The sequence below is a fragment of the Mercenaria mercenaria genome, chromosome 4, assembly GCF_021730395.1.
Source record: "Mercenaria mercenaria strain notata chromosome 4, MADL_Memer_1, whole genome shotgun sequence".
Classification (NCBI taxonomy): Eukaryota; Metazoa; Mollusca; class Bivalvia; order Venerida; family Veneridae; genus Mercenaria; species Mercenaria mercenaria.
Window position 1 is genome coordinate 91,948,897 of NC_069364.1, and position 13,258 is coordinate 91,962,154.

Below are 13,258 nucleotides of genomic sequence, written 5' to 3' on the forward strand. Positions count from 1 at the left end.
ACAGTAAAATGGTTTCCAAGCAATAACTCAAAAACGCTTGGGCCTAGTGTCAGGAAAATTGATAGTTAGGTTGGCCATGACCAGCAGATGACCCCTATAGATTTTGAGGTCATTAGGTCAAAGGTCAAGGTCACATTAGCCAGGAACAGTTGAACGGTTTCTGATCTTCTTGCCCTAAACCATAGGGCTTAGGGCTTTGATATTTGGTATGTAGCAAAATCTAGTGATCCTCTACCAAGATTGTTCAGATTATTTCCCTGGGGTCAGTATGGCCCCACCCCGGGGGTCACATGGTTTATATAGACTTATATAGGAAAAAACTTTGAAAAATCTCTTGTCCAAAACCACAGAACCTAGGGCTTTGATATTTTGTATATGACATCATCTAGTGGTCCTCTACTAAGATTGTTCAAATTATTCCCCTAGGGTCAAATATGGCTTCGCCCTGGGGGTCACATATATGACTTATATAGGGAAAAACTTTGAAAATCTTCTTGATATTTTGTAATGTAGCATCATTTAGTGGTTCTCTACCAAGTTTGTTCAAATTATCCCTCTATGGTCAAATACGGCCCCGCCGCAGGGGTCATATGGTTCATATAGACTTATATAGGGAAAAACTTAGAATCTTCATGTCCATAACTTACATCATTCAAATTTGGACCACATGTACAGTTTTGAGTGGCAAGATGAACCTTGACATGAGTTGACCTTGATCTTGACCTAGTGACCTACTTTCACATTTCTGTAGGTACAGTCTTCAAATTTGGACCACATGCATAGGTTTTGTTGTACCATAAAAAAACTTTGACCTTGTTATTGACCTAGTGACCTACTTTCACATTTTTGAAGGTACAGGCTTCAAATTTGGACCACATGCATAGTTTTTTGTTCCAAAATAAAATTTGACCTTGATTTTGACCTAGTGACCTACTTTCACATTTCTCAAGCTACAGCCTTCAAATTTGAACCACAAGCATAGTTTTGTGTACTGAAATGAACTTTGATCTTGATATTGATCTAGTGACTTACTTTCACATTTCTGAAGGTACAGGCTTCAAATTTGGACCACATGCATAGTTTTGTGTTCCGAAATAAAATTTGACCTTGATTTTGACCTAGGACCTACTTTCACATTTCTCAAGCTACAGCCTTCAATTTGAACAACATGCATGTTTTGTGTACCGAAATGAACTTTGATCTTGAGATTGACCTAGTGACCTACTTTACATTTCTGAAGCTACAGGCTTCAAATTGGACGCATGCATATTTTTGTGTTCTGAATTGAAGTTTGACATTGATTTTTACCTATTACCTACTTTCACATTTCTCAAGCTACAGCCTCCAAATTTGAAGCACATGCATAGTTCTGTCTACCAAAATGAACTTTGACCTTGAAATTAATCTAGTGACCAACTTTCAGATTTCTCAAGCCACAGCTTTCAAATTTGGACATTACACATTGTTTTGTACCGAAATGAAATTTGATCTTGATTTTGACCTTGAGCTAGTCTTGAAATTTGGAACATTCAAAAATGGCTCAGTGGATGGTGCCAAGATCTAAACTATTTGACCTAGGTGTCATATAAAGAATTATATTCAAGAGGAGTATAACAAAACTTAACAACTCTTGGTCATAAGTATTATTATAATTATGAAAGTGCATGTGAACTTGTTCTGCATGAGCAGCTACACCAAGGCCTTATCATGTCCAATAAACTTACAAGTGCTTACTTTATAACATGTCTTAAAAGAAATTAGATTGAATAAAAAAAATATTGAAAAAATATTAGACAGTACTTGGTAAAAATTCAGATGGCTTACAAAACTATTCTGTCATATTTTGCCTATTCTGGTAAGGAAAAATACATTTTGGAAAGTCCTTGAAAAAGAAGTTCTGTCCAGTAAACAAGTTAAACAGATATCAGTGATTGCTGGCAGATTAAGACCTAGTAGGAAAATCGATTTCACCTCTCTCAACACAGGAACAACAGTCGTCTAGCAAACCGCTGGCCCAGAAATGTAGATCTGTTGCTCCCAAACGACACCATCTTGCGGATATATTGTCACCAGAATCCTTAATGGTACCATTAGTAGTCTTGATTGGCAGTCAAAAGGATCAAAGAATTTATCACAGACAGACTGTGAACTATGGAAAAGAAAGAAATGCTGAAAAAGGAAGGCGAAAAGAACCTGACAATTTCCAATTCCCATCTCTCTCAACACTGGAGAAACCATCATCTAAACACTGCCGGCCCAGAATTGTAGACCAGTATCTCCAACACGACTCCCATGCTGCGGATATATTGTCACCGGGATCCTAAATGGCATCGATAGCTGTGTGGATCAACAGTAAAGGGATCTGTCAGGCCTCGACATCAGTAAAAAAAAAAGGGGAAAAAAAAACTTGGCCACAGCCAGAAAACAGCGCCAATGGAAACCTATCGTATTAGAACTTTATTTACCAAAGTTAACAATAATAATTTACTGCTAAATCTCAGAGACCATAACAAATTTAATGCAGCAAAAACTATAATAATTGAAAGACATGTTAAAAAATCGCCAAGGTGTAGCTAACTCTTGACTATCTTAAATCTACTGGCACTACATCATTGCTATCATTTCAGCTTCCTACTTTTTAACCTTCACCTGAAGGAAGACTGCAGATGACTAATTAAAAGAAAACTTAGCAAAAATGAAAGATAGCCAAGCCTCATCAGATACAAAACCAATATATACTGGATAAAAAAAGCTAACCAGCTATTTGCTACTTTGCCAATATTTTGAAAAATAAACGTTTGAAAAATAAATCCTAAAGTTGATACTGGCTACATGGAATTTATTTCAAAATGTACTTTTCTAAGCTTTAACTTGTATCTCAATAAAAACAAGAGCTGTCTCCATAGGATGACACATGCCCCCGATGGCACTTTGAATGAATAGTTATGGCCGATGTTAGAGTTTAGGACCTTTGACCTACGGACCTGGGTCTTGTGCGCGACATGTCGTCTTACTGTGCCACACATTCATGCGTAGTTATTTTAAAATCCATGCATGAATGACAAAGATATGGACCGGACACGCCCATCAATGCACTATCATGAAATATGACCTTTAACGTCTAAGTGTGACCTTGACCTTTGAGCTACGGACCTGGGTCTTGCGCGCGACACGTCATCTTACTATGGTACACATTCATGCAAAGTTATTTGAAAATCCATCCATCGATGACAGAGATATGGACCGGACACGCCCAACTATCATGAAAAATGACCTTTAACGTCTAAGTGTGACCTTGACCTTTGAGCTACGGACCTGGGTCTTGCGCGCGACACGTCGTCTTACTGTGGTACACATTCATGCCAAGTTATTTGAAAATCCATCCATCGATGACAAAGATATGGACCGGACACGCCCAACTATCATGAAAAATGACCTTTAACGTCTAAGTGTGACCTTGACCTTTGAGCTACGGACCTGGGTCTTGCGCGCGACACGTCGTCTTACTGTGGCACACATTCATGCCAAGTTATTTGAAAATCCATCCATCGATGACAAAGATATGGACCGGACACGAAAATTGTGGACAGACTGACAGACCGACAGACAGACGGTTCAAAAACTATATGCCTCCCTTTGGGGGCATAAAAATCTGAATTTGTAGTAAAACAGAGGCTGATTATGTAACTGGTTTGAAATCAGCTCAACAGAGTAACCAAACTTTCACTTCACTGCAGAAAAAATTAGCCTACTGTACAACCATTCTATACTACATGAAATTCAAGGTTTTTGCCACTTATTTACTTGAATAATACTAAATCTATTTTACATTTGAGTGGCAATCTATTGAAAGAAAAAAGAAATGCAAACTTACTGAGTTTTGTGAATTTTCCACTGTAACTTGAAAACTATTAGAAATTAAATCCACTTAAAATACGTTGCCAGAGTGATACAAAAACTACATCAGCTTTAAGCTTTCCACTGTGTTTTACAAATTAAATAAACTCAAATTACCACTTTACAAAACCAAAAATTACTAATATGCCATGCCACTGTCTACTTAACAAAATAACCTAACTCTGCCACTGCTTTACAAAATCATTGGTTCTACTGTCAGGTCATTGTGTTTTAAATACAATTTACTTTAAACATTTTGAATTTAATATTCACTCGCACAATTTCACAATATAATTCATCTAATATTCATCCACTGCACTTTCTTTCACTGCATTATACAAGGTAATTCTTTGACAGTCATTCAATGCACAAAAGCACTACATTGCACAACATTATTCTAGTAACTATTTTCATTTAACATTCACTTCATGATAAATGATTTTTTTTTTCAAAAGATTTCTGTTTTAACAAACATTCTAAAGCCAATCTTTTCCTTTATTGTACCTACCATCCTTATTTCTTGAAATTTACTCCAAAAATACACAATATTCTTAATTAAATTTAAATATTTGATATTACTGATAAAACAGATTTCATTAATAGAACTAAACAGAATTCAATTAAGCTTATCAGCTTAGGATTTTCTGTGAACTGGTTACAGTTACACAGTTGAGCAATTATAATGATAATTATGGTACTCTAGTGTCTTTGGACTGTCATGTTTGACAGTGGCTATAAAACAGTGCAGTCCGCAGTACAGTCCAGGAGATAAGTAAACCTCACAGAAGTGTCTCCTCAGCAGTCAGAATGATAAGCAACACAATCATACAGCTCAAACACACAAAAATAATGAATAAAAAAAATGTCTGTAGGAAGACCACAACCAAACATATTTGTACTTGAAGGTTCAACTCTAAATAATATCTTACTACCTAAGTATCAAGACTGTCCTTGAAACGGAAAACTAGAAACTCAGTTGCCAAAATGCTGCCATTCCTAAACAGATGTGCAGGCAGTATATGGAGGAAAAATCTTGGAGCCGAGTGTCTAGCACATGAAGAATCTTGAACTGAACAAAAGCTTAGATGCATTCTATTGTATATGTTATATTTGAAGACACAGTACAACCAATTTTTAATACAATATTATACACATTGTGAAAATGATGAAAATGATTGCAGGCCCAAAGATTTTAAGTAAATTTGTCATTTAGGCTACAGGTTGCTGGACTACCTTAAACTAAACCAAACAATCTTTTCTGTTACAATGAAATGATGACCTGGTATCTACAAGACTATATATTTTTCCAGAACACTTGTTACTAAATTAAGTTATTATGCCAATCACTATGCAGAACTAAATATGTACTAAATTGACCTGCTGATGAAAATGTTCTTCCTTTGTTGTGCTTCTACAACTAGACAGTAATTCAGTGTATTGACTGACTCTAAATTGAAATTTTACTTTGTTTTAAATAACATGTAATTATTTCAATTTCTTTTAACAACTCCAGCTTAGAAAACCAAAAATAAATTCCTTGCTGATTGGCCCTTGATATTACATGAAGTATCAAATCTAAACACAAGTTGAGCAAAATATTTTTCTCCCATCTACCACTGTTTATCTATCCTCATGGCAACAGTAATGGCAAGCTGGCTTAGTGGAATTCCTCCTCAATAGCTGTACCAGACAGACAGATTACTAGAATCCTAGCTGAAATATCTGTACAGGACAGGTGGCTCTTCTCCCGCAATAGCTGGTTGGGACAGATGGCTTGGTGGAATTCCTCCTCAACAGTTGGTTGGGACCTTTAGAAGCTGTTCTGACAGCCTACTTGGCCATAAGTATAGGACATTAGATGGCTTGGTGGAATTCCTTCAAAACAGCTGTTGGGACAGCTGGCTAGGAAGAATTCCTCACCAATAACAGGTTGGGGCAAGTGGCTTGGTGGAATTCTTCCTTTTGAAGCTGTCTTGACAAATAATTTGGAAAGAAGTATAGGATATTAGGGGGCTTGGTGGAATTCCTCCCGCAATAGCTGGATTGGAAAGCTGGCTTGGTAGAATTCCTCCTTCTGAAGTTGTCTCAACAGCTTATTTGGACAGAACTATAGGACTTTATTGGATAGTAAAGGACAGGTGTATGGAGGTTTGCTGGCTTGTGGAATATCATCCTCAGCAGCTGAGAGAGAGCTAGCTTGGTTGAATTCTACAGTTTTGGCCACAGCCAACTGGTCCGAGTTTCCACTCTTAGAAGAATTGGACAGCTATTTGTGGGAGAAGTATGGGACAGCTACTATGGTTGAATATCCACCCCGACAACAGAACTGCACAATTGCTTTTGAGCAAATAGCCATGAGGATAGAAAAAGCATGTAAGTAGAAAAGAGACCGACATTTACTCTATGTAAAACAGACTTGATTCCATCACTCAGTTCTTTTAACAATCTAAATCAAAGAGTCAGTAATACCTAATTCAAAAGAGAATGTTCAGATTTCCTTGATGGTAGAATTATTCTAAACAAATAACTAATAATCATAAATAAAACCTTTGAACTATGAAATTATTGACAATTATTGACCTCTATATTTTCAAAATAATATTTTAGAAGTGAATCCAGCCATTAACCCAATGCCTAATTTCTGTACCAGTAAATACTGTTGAAATACTCTGTTGACAGTAGTAGTTTTAAGGTTAAGCTCCCTTTATCAATCTTTCAAACAGGTCTCTCATCTTTTATTTAAATGTATAGGTAAAGCCATCTGAGTATGGGTGTAATGTTAAGAAAAAAAACACAATGTGTTCATTATTTATCTTGCAATGCAGATATTTATATCATACAACTTCAGAAAGAAGTGAATGGCTGATGATCTTCCTACATTCTACCATATCATCCCTATTATCTGAAATTTTGTCCAAAAATATATGACAGCCAATTTTACATTGCCCTTAAAATGGGCTGATATGGCAGTTATCATACAAAACCAGTAGCCAGAATTGAACCTTTGCCTTATTCTACCATATCCCTAACAGCTACCAGGATTTAATCATTAAGAAATTATCAAATATGCAAGAAGTAGTTTAGTTTAAATTTTAACCAGAAGCCAGTTTTTCTTCGGCTTTTATCACCAGTACCAGAGTCCTAGCAATGAAATTCGGTGTTCTCCCTGAGATTCTGTGATGTATGATTTTATAATCTTAATTTTGGACAAATTTTGGATGAATCCCATTGTTTATAATACTGCTGATCAGAAATATAAACTTATAGTAACCTTCACTTTTGAATTAACGCCGGATACATCCTCAGGCATTCAATAATTCCAAAAAAACACACTATGATTAGTGAGTTATGACTTAAACGAATGTTCAGGTAGAACACTGAAATCATATACAAATAAACAAGAGCTGTCCGTAAGACAGCCAAGCTCGACTATTCGAAATATTGTCACAGAAGCAGGAAATTATTACCCAAAATGTTAAATATCAAAAGAGTTTTAAGTTCAAAACGGGACATAATTTGACCAAAATGCATATCAGAGTTATGGGACTTGATGCTATCAACTAGTTTAATAACCCCGAAGAAACATGTTAAGTTTCAATTCCATATCTGCATTAGTTTTGGAGATAGTAACTTGCATGTAAAACTTTAACCAGAATTTTCTAAGTCCAAAAGGGGGAATAATTTGCTCAAAATACATGTTAAGAGTTATGGAACTTGACCCAGTGAGGTTGGTAACTGACCTAGAAAAAGAATAAATAAGTTTCAAAGCTATATGCCTTTTGGTAATAGCTGTATGTACTTGAACGCAAAACTTTAACCAGGATTTTCTAAGTCCAAAAGGGGGCATAATTTGCCCAAAATACGTGTCAGAGTTATGGGACTTGATTCTATCAACTAGTTTTATAACCCCGTAGACACATGTGAAGTTTCAATTTAATATCTGCATTAGTTTTGGAGATAGTAACTTGCATGTAAAACTTTAACCAGGATTTTCTAAGTCCAAAAGGGGGCATAATTTGCTCAAAATACATGTCAGAGTTATGGGACTTGGCCCAGTGAGGTAGGTAATTGATCTAGAAAAAGAAAAAATAAGTTTCAAATCAATATGCCTTGTAGTAATAGCTGTATGTACTTGCACGCAAAACTTTAACCAGAATTTTCTAAGTCCAAAAGGGGGCATAATTTGGCCAAAATACATGTCAGAGTTACGGGACTTGACCCAGTGAGGTAGGTAATTGATCTAGAAAAAGAAAAAATAAGTTTCAAATCTATATGCCTTTTAGTAATAGCTGTATGTACTTGCACGCAAACTTTAACCAAAATTTTCTAAGTACAAAAGGGGGCATAATTTTGGCCAAAATGAAGGTCAGAGTTATGGGACTTGGTGCTATCAACTAGTTTTATAACCCCGAAGACACATGTGAAGTTTCAATTCAATATCTGCATTAGTTTTGGAGATAGTAACTTGCATGTAAAACTTTAACCAGAATTTTCTAAGTCCAAAAGGGGGCATAATTTGCTCAAAATACATGTTAGAGTTATGGAACTTGACCCAGTGAGGTTGGTAATTGACCTAGAAAAAGAATAAATAAGTTTCAAAGCTATATGCCTTTAAATGATAGCTGTATGTACTTGCATGCAAAAACTTAACCAAGGTGTGACGCCGACGCCGACGCCAGGGTGAGTAGAATAGCTAGACTATTCTTCGAATAGTCGAGCTAAAAATTGATGGCAAAAAAAAAAAAAAAAAAAAAAAAAAAGAAGTCCTACAAAATTAATACAAAAAAAGAGAAAGATATGACCAGCAACCCTCAGATTTTGATGTGTGGATTTTCACTAAACCAAGTAAATGGCCTGGCTACAACTGATGCAAACACTGTATGATATGGTAGTACCTATTACCTTGTTATTTTGAGGGCTGACTTAAACACTATCGTACAGTACTCTTCCACACTAACAGTGGCAGAAAAACATCTTGTTCTACCTTATCATCCCTATCCACTGAAATTTAGTCCAAAAATACAACCCTTAAGATGCAGCGATATGGTAGTTTCTAGAAACCTGTAGCCAGTATGTCTTTGTCTTATCCTACCATATCCCTATCTGATTATTTTTAAATGTAGAAAGTCGCAGCTTTTCTGTCTTTAACCTGTAGTCAGTTTATTACCTAGCCTCCTCTTGACTTTGTTCAAACCAGCCTGGCTATCTATAAGAGTTGACAAAGTAAATGATAAGGTAGTATCTTAAACTGTATTTAATTGTGGGGCATAAAGCATATTGGCAGACACATTTTCTAAAACACTACTATGATTATTGCATTTAATCTAGAACATTTTCAATGCCTGCATTTAATTAACATTATAGGCTTTATTCAACCTAACCAGCTCTAACTTAATTAATGTGGTGATATGATATAACAACTATAGTAAACATTGTTACAGTGACTTAATTTTGACCTTCCTTAATGCAATGGCTGGCATCTTCCTCCTAACAGTGTCTGACACTTCAAAAATATGAATTTACTTGCTAAAAACATTACAGTGGTTGTAACTTTTCTTAAAATATTTTTTTCCTTTATGTGGTTAATGATTAACTAATGTAATATGAAAACTACATCCAGTATTGAACCCAATGGTTGAAAATAAATGTACTTCATGAAATATGAGCATGAAACTCAACCTGCATAATACTATAATAGCAGTTCAGTAGCCAAACATTTCTGCAATAATAATTAAGTTAATTCTTATAAAATGTAGCCAGTACTTAATGACAAAGTTTGTTACAATAAAGGGTAACCATCAAGTTAATACTTATAAAATGTAGCCAGTACTTAATGACAAAGTTTGTTACAATAAAGGGTAACCATCAAGTAAATACTTACAAAATGACTAGCTAGTACCTTTTAACAAAGTTCGTAACAATAAAGGGTAACCATCAAGTTAATACTTATAAAATGTAGCCAGTACTTAATGACAAAGTTTGTAACAATAAAGGGTAACCATCAAGTAAATACTTACAAAATGACTAGCTAGTACCTTTTAACAAAGTTCGTAAAAATAAAGGGTAACCATTAATACTTATAAAATGTAGCCAGTACCTATTAACAATTTAAGTTCATAACAATAAAGGGCAACTATTTAGTTAATTCTTATAAAATGTAGCCAGTACCTAATGACAAAGTCCGTAACAATAAAGGGTAAGCTTAATTGGTAATATTCCTACATCTCTTGTTCTGCCTTAATAAGTCATAAAAACATTTAACAACAAGAGCACCGCCTTGCGGGTGCTGACGCTCATCTGATTTTTTTTGTGTAATAGAAATATTGTCCTACCCATGATTTTCTAAGTCTAAAAAGGGCCATCATTCTTGCAAAAAGCAGAATAGAGTTATGTTTCTTGATGTACAGTGTCCACTTATGATGGTGAAAAACTGTTGCAAGTTTTAAAGCAATAGCTTTGATAGTTTATGAGAAAAGTTGACTTAAACATAATACTCAACCAAGAAAATGATTTTCTAAGTCCAAAAGGGGCAATAATTATTGCAAAAAGCAGGATGGAGTTATGTTGCTTGCTGTACAGAGTCAGCTTATGATGGTGAACAAGTGTTGCAAGTTTCAAAGCAATAGCTTTGATAGTTTAGGATAAAAGCTGACCTAAACATAAAACTTAACCAAGAAAACTGATTTTCTAAGTCCAAAAGGGGCAATAAATCTTGCAAAAAGCAAGATGGAGTTATGTTTCTTGATGTACAGGGTCTGCTTATGATGGTGAACAAGTATTCCAAGTTTCAAAGCAATAGCTTTGATAGTTTAGGAGAAAAGTTGACCTAAACATAAAACTTAACCAAGAAATCTGATATTTTCTAAGTACAAAAGGGGCCATAAATCTTGCAAAATGCAAGATGGAGTTATGTTTCTTGCTATACAGGGTCAGCTTATGATGGTGAACAAGTATTCCAAGTTTCAAAGCAATAGCTTTGATAGTTTAGGAGAAAAGCTGACCTAAACATAAAACTTAACCAGGCAACGCCGACGCCGACGCCGACAACCGCTCAAGTGATGACAATAACTCATCATTTTTTTTCAAAAAATCAGATGAGCTAATAATGAATAGCCAGTACCTTAATCATTCAAGTATTTGAAAAAGAGCAGCCAGTATATTTGGATCAGACATGAATTTATTAAATGATTCATTATAAAAATGCCTGAATTATGATTAATCATCTTGAAAAACAGAGCCATTAATTCTAGCCAAAATATAATGAAAAAATTTTCCATTTTGGACAATAATATAATCCTAGTACTCCGATTTGTAACACAATGGCTAGGAATTGTTAGTTTATCTTTACTTCTTAATGCAGTCATACATTTACCTGCACTGATGGTGGGTATTTTACAATGAAAGAGGAGTCAGTTTATTTATCTCTCTGCCATAATCTGTCATTATAATTACAAATAACCAGTAACCAGAACATTGAATGGCAGTTTTGAGCATTAAATATATGAATTTTATGGAACTTTCCATTTTGTCTGTTCTACATTAAATAAGAGAAAGTAAGATTACTTTCATGATGATCTTAAATGAAATGAATGGTGGATGATGACCTAGTGGCCAAGTGTGCGACGCTTCCCTAAGGACTACTGGTTAGAGCCAAGTGACACCAGTATATCTCCAGATTGCAGATAATGGATTGATAAACACTGCATACTAAAACACTGCTTGTTTACTTAATTTAAATAATTATGAAAAACTAGACAAATCTTCCCTCCCAATTTAGGCATACTTATTTCTCCAACACTTCAACTTGGAATTTCCACTGAGAAAGCAGCAAACATGCAAAGTGCAGTGCAAGGGATGGGTGTACAGTGCCAGGGAGGAATGCATGCATCCTTCTCAACTGAATGTTCCTTGTCAAAGATCAGAGAAATAAATGACTGCAAAAATGTTTTTAAAGCATTTATGAAAGAAAAGCTCAAAAATAAAAGTTTGTTGATTAAGCAAAGCAAGCTTGGATTCAGTACTTGGTGAAAGATAATATAGACCTTCCTGGAGTTACCAAGATGGAATTCTCTATGATTACATTCTCAAGACCTTACCCGATCATATCTGTACATTCAGTAAAACAGTGCCAGTAACAACATATAGCACATTAATTTGGACTTTAGAACATTCTACTTTGTATTTGTTTAGTTTATCAATACTGCTATCAATGCAGTAACTCTTAGAGATCTGGTTTGGAGTTATATTGTTTATAAATTCAAGGGACATAACTCTGAAGTAACCTCTAAACTGGCATTTTGATCAATCTTGACCTATATTTTGCAGAAATAAGCAAGACCATGTCAAAGAAAATATACCGAAGTTGTATTAAGTGCACATACAATTTTCTGAATATTCAGTAATTCAAGGGCAGTAACTCTGAAAATCCTTACATTTTACAGAGAATCCTATCGTGTATTGCCATAGCCAAGATAAATAAACCTATCCTTTTGCCGACTCCTATTCACATTCAATTTTAACAAAATCACATGTCATTCTGTACAATAATAGCTGAAAGTGACAAACCTGCTTCAAAGTCCCATACAAAACCTTCACTAAAATTTCTATGTGATAATAAGGAAGGACTTTGTCAAAATTTCCAAACAACTATACTTTTGCTTAAGATTTTGCTGGAAGTTGACACAAAGTTCCTAAAGGCTGCTTAAAATTCTACACTATTAAATGTAATAATAACAAAGTCACAGGATGCCTATAGATAAACTGGCAGGAAGTAAAGAATTGCAATAACAAAGGCATCGTTTTTAAAATTTATTGGTTGCCACTCAAGTTGAGAAAAAAAGCATCAAACTATTTTCGAGAATCTATATTGTAAACATAAAAAATCAAGCCAAAGTAATGATATTCTCAAAAAAAAACCCTTACCTATCCAGATGCACAGCTTCCACTGTGACACACCTTGACACACCGTGACACACCTTGTCACTTTCTAACACACCTTGTCACTTTCTTAGAAACACATACATGCAGACTTCACACAGCACAGCGATTGCTATGTTGTAATTACAATTCAACCATGACCATGGTGAAGATTGTAGAATATTTCCTCAGTGTCATCACAGTTCCTACAAGATACATCAAACAAGAAGAATCATTTAACCTCAGATACAATAAAAGAATCTAATATTAGTAATATCTAATTTCAATGTCCAACAACACACATTTAATTTAACCTTTAGTCTGCTTTTGAGGCCTGAGTGCAGACCAAGATGTGCAGGCTGAACAAGGTATGCACCGTTCACTATTCAGTCAGTAAATTTTCAGTGAACATCCCTTCTATAAATAAATGGTATTGCCTAAATTG

General features: G+C 35.0%; 1 protein-coding gene and 3 long non-coding RNA genes across 5 annotated transcripts in view; 2 read left to right on the plus strand and 2 right to left on the minus strand.

Moving 5' to 3' along the window:
* Positions 1-13,258, minus strand: part of LOC123553082 (intermembrane lipid transfer protein VPS13D-like) — a 240,767-nt gene that overhangs the window by 153,308 nt on the left and 74,201 nt on the right. The gene's annotated exons all lie outside the window — the stretch shown is intronic.
* The window catches only part of LOC128556526 (uncharacterized), a 218,055-nt gene that overhangs the window by 144,731 nt on the left and 60,066 nt on the right, over positions 1-13,258 (plus strand). The gene's annotated exons all lie outside the window — the stretch shown is intronic.
* Positions 1-13,258, plus strand: part of LOC128556525 (uncharacterized) — a 192,136-nt gene that overhangs the window by 132,652 nt on the left and 46,226 nt on the right. The window lies entirely within an intron of this gene.
* Positions 12,876-13,258, minus strand: part of LOC128556524 (uncharacterized) — a 28,254-nt gene continuing 27,871 nt past the window's right edge. Inside the window, exon 4 of the long non-coding RNA XR_008370740.1 lies at positions 12,876-13,019. This is a non-coding gene — a long non-coding RNA (uncharacterized LOC128556524). The remainder of the gene's footprint in view (positions 13,020-13,258) is intronic.